This window comes from Leiobunum rupestre, chromosome 4 (assembly GCF_980474605.1).
Source record: "Leiobunum rupestre chromosome 4, qqLeiRupe1.1.hap1, whole genome shotgun sequence".
NCBI classification, from domain to species: domain Eukaryota; kingdom Metazoa; phylum Arthropoda; class Arachnida; order Opiliones; family Sclerosomatidae; genus Leiobunum; species Leiobunum rupestre.
Window position 1 is genome coordinate 12,133,396 of NC_143387.1, and position 4,331 is coordinate 12,137,726.

Consider the following 4,331-nt stretch of genomic DNA (forward strand, 5'->3'; position numbering starts at 1 on the left):
AAGGTATAAAATAAGTATTTAAATCGCTCTATTTAAATCGTGTCTTATGAGTTACTTATTGGGCGTCTAAATGTGGCGGAAAATGCATGACTGACCGACCTTTAACCAAATTAAAATTTAGACGACGCAATTTTTAAGTTGGTTACATATCGGACCCAAAATTGGGTGGCCAAAACTATCCAATTAAACGTAGGTTTGAAAATAATCTAATTATTTAAAACGACGTCGAAAGAATGAGCGAATGATTTTCGACTATACACTTAACTACTCCCTTAAGGGTGTTACACTACTCCTTTTAGCGTATTTGAAATAGTTTTGTTGATTATAAGTTGATGCAGGGTCATCTTTAGACCATTCGTAGGGCGTGTGTTAAAATAAGGGTTTGAAATCTGTTTTATAAAGGTATTCCCATAAATGTACTTTATTGAAAAAGTTTTATAACAAATAATTTTATATTGACATATTTTATTGAAAATTAAAAATTTAAAACATTTCCCCCATTTATTAGCCCAACATTTGTAGTTCCTTTTTTATTCTTTTTTTATAACACATTGTCCAGCGTTGCATTTTCCCATTGAGCCCTCCTGAAATACAAACAACTCATTAAATATTTTTACCGTCAAATGTGTTTTATGTCTAAAATGCCAAGATCCGATCGGCTCTGATCATTTAGACAAATAGCAAATATATATAATTCTGACCCGGTTTAAAATATTCTTAGTTACGTCACAACATTTTCTAGTGTTTTTTATAAGCATAATAGGCAATTTGATGGATTCCCGAATATTCACTTACGAAATATTTAAAAAATTATTTAGTTAATGTGGCGTATTGAGGTTTATCTAAACGGGCGTGTTCACAATATTTATTTTCGTAGATGTAAGTTTTAAGTTATGGACATCTTAATCATTTAAATGAACTCTATCGGAAAATATCACAATGAATAATATCAATTCATTTTACTGCTGTAATTTTTATGTATCATTTATATTGACTTCATAAGACATTCTTTCGCCCAAGATTCTCCTTCTCACAATTAAATAATTTATAAATTAATTTATTTGTTTTCTAAGCTCTTCAATTTAAAGAACCGTGTTTTCATGAATCAATTGTTGATAGACTGATACACCGTATGCTAGTTGGTACTTGGAAGAAAAAAGCGTTTTTACTGATGAAGTTTGTTAAAGGATACCATACCTTTATACACATATCGTCGTCAGGTGAATTTTTATTTTCTGTAATTGCACCTTCGCTTCCATAACTACAAGTGTACGTGCAAAGATCACCGAAGTCCTAAATAATTTAAAAAAAATAATAATAAATTATCAGAATTAAATACGTGTTAAAATTATCCCAGAAAAATAACAGACCCGCTTAATAGTGTTTACTATTATTTCAGTAATTATTTTTTTTCCATTTTTTTGAAAAATCTTCTTTTAAATAATCGTAATAAATAAATACTTTTAAATAGTATTGGGAATAGAAAAACATCCCATTTCTATTCTATAAAAAGTGTGTCAAACCCAGAATGTCCGAGACAATGCAGAATTGTTACCATGAATCTATTTAACCCGTGAACAGTCACGGTACACTTCGACAGAACGTGGTGCGCAGATTTTTTACGCCACACGGGTGATTGACGTTTTTAAGCCAATAAGAATGAATTCGTGATTTCATTTTAGGGCCAGTTAGTTTACGAGAGTCAAGAACAGACTTACCGCGAAATGACTTCTCACGGACGGTTCGCGTTATTTTGTTAAAATTAAGGTTACCTGTTGTTAAATTTACTCGAAGAAAAATAAAAATACGTGAATTTTACTCCGATTTTTTGTAAGCGATTCTATCGAGTCTGTGGGATTTTTTAATAATTTAAAAATTCAAAATATCTCTGAAAAGCTAAGCCTAGGTGATACTACTTAAGAAAACCTGAGTCAATGTTTGCCAAATTATTATTATTTAAAAATAAATGCTCTAAAAATAATATTAAATAAATAGATGAAACAATTTAATTAAATAAATAGATGAAACAATTTAATTAAATAAATAGATGAAACAATTTAATTAAATAGATTCATAATAAATTTTGGAAAAAAAATTAAACCTAACCGTAACGCATCATTTAAGGAACTAACATTTCATCTGCTTATATAAATAAGAGCTAGTTCTTCTCAATCACTATCTATTTAGTTTTCGACGGCAAACAAAAGAGGGCGTACCAATAGCTTAAGGTCATCAGCTGTTATAAAGTATTATGTGGCCTAAAACTAAAGAAGTCGATACAATATGGCTTATTTAAGAAAAGGAAAACGTAAAATTTTGTGTGAGAATATTTTGATTATTATCTTTGCTCTGCTATAAAACAGCCGACGACATACGCCATCTTGTGATCTTTGAATGAAGCTCAGCGTATGTTCCCCCACTAATAGTCTCTTGAGAACACCAATTAAGAATCCGCTACTTTGACGATAAATACCAATTATTCCCAAAAGTCCAAACCGAGAATATCTATTTTGAGTTAACCCAACAGGTTTTATTTTGTTTTCTCTGATAAATGAATAAACATTCTGTTTTTACCTTAGTACACCCTTTTAAAGATTCATTATTCTTCGTTTTTTCACACTCCTAGAAAAATATGCATTTTAGTTTTCTCGCTAATCAGAAAATAATAATAAAATAATAATAATAATCAGCTAGGCCACCTTAGGCCTAAGTCATCAAGTCAACGAGGTATGGTTTAAATAGCGTACAACAAAATTTAAAACACATCAATCCAGAAATACCACTTCTGTCCATTCGGTAATTTGATATTTAACGGGAGAAGATACTTTAACAGGAGTAATATGATAAGATGTCAAATTCTAAAAACTTGGAGTCTTTCCAAAAACCGCCGACAGTTCGAAACGTATAATTTTTAAACTATTTTCATAAATCGAGTTTTATGATGTGTTATTTATAATTGTTTCCATTAAACTAAGCTCGGAATAGTGATCGGAATGGTTAAAGGAAAAGAGAGCTGTCCTCTTGAACAGACTGGACTTAATGTGATTAGCTAGTAGCCCAAGAACTGTAGTTCTATAGCAGAGAGGCAATCAGCCTTTTCATCAAACTACCATAAGAAACGTCAAAACAAGATTACGAAAACCTCTTGACTTATTTCATTTCTAATATTCTGCAGTGTTTTAAAATTCTTCTTTGATAATTCTCAGTTTAATAAAGTCCAATCATTAAATAATAGAGATTTCAATTAACCTTGATGTGTAACAGAAACGTTTTAAACGTTTAAAAGATGTAAATAACTATTTGCAAACTCTTTAACAGCCTAAAAATCAATTAACAAAATTCCGAGCTACTATTTTGTCACAATGAACTTTCGTTTATAAATATCAAAGCGTTTTCCATACAAAAATAGACAATATAGAAATTGAGAGTCACGATATTTTTATAACAAAATATTAAAAAGCAAGTTACTTATTATGTAGCAGAGCCTCTATTAAGGCCCGAAATTTATATTTTGCAGGGCCCCGTCCCCGCTCTCAGCGGCCCTGCTTGGGCACTTGGTGAAGACTCGGAACCACTCCCGGGTTGAGTTTGTAAGTTTCCTCCCTTCTGGTTAGGGTCGTTTTCCCCGGAGCTCTTAGGTTTACCCTTTCCCCAAAAACTTGCTGAACTTAACGGGTATAGTATAATGTAGGGAGCTTCTTGGCTCACGTGCCATGAAAGGCTTGCCACCACCCTGCTTCGCAATTTAATCCGGCTACCAGTCACACGTCACTAGTTGACTTAGGCTTCTGTGGTTCCTTGGGTATCAGCTTATCCGATGATTATTATTAATGTCGCAAAATTAATTCCCAGTTTAAAAACAAAAATTATGTAGAGGAAAAATCATCGCGTTTAAGGTTAGAAAAACGGTACGATTAAGTTACAGTTACGAGTTTATTAAACTCCGGTAACAAATCGTATTTAATATTCCCTTTATGATCAGATATATTAATAGTAATAATAATATCACTGAAAATTGGTAAACTTACTTCTTTTGCTGACATACAGGGGAGTTGACCTTTTCAAAAGAAATAATTATTATTTAAAAAAATAGTTATATAGTAATTTGTTAGTTTTGTTCTATTATCAAATTCCGTAAAGATGTTCGCTTCATGAAGTTATTTTCATTTGGTTAGTACATTAAAATATAATATTTGCAAAAACAGAATGGTCGATATTTTAAGTAAGCGTTATTAGAAAAATCTAAATATTTAATATAAAAAATAGAAACGAAGTAGAACAAAATACGAACCATTGTAACCCACTCATTTCGTAACCCTCATGTAAAGATG

General features: G+C 31.2%; 1 long non-coding RNA gene across 1 annotated transcript; it reads right to left on the minus strand.

Moving 5' to 3' along the window:
• Positions 1-522: 522 nt before the first annotated feature.
• On the minus strand, positions 523-4,054 carry LOC149946408 (uncharacterized). Its single transcript, XR_016480351.1, has 4 exons — positions 4,029-4,054; positions 2,575-2,622; positions 1,198-1,293; positions 523-584 (listed from the first exon to the last, which is right to left on the minus strand). It is a non-coding gene; the product is annotated as an uncharacterized LOC149946408 (long non-coding RNA).
• Between the last annotated feature and the right edge of the window lie 277 nt (positions 4,055-4,331).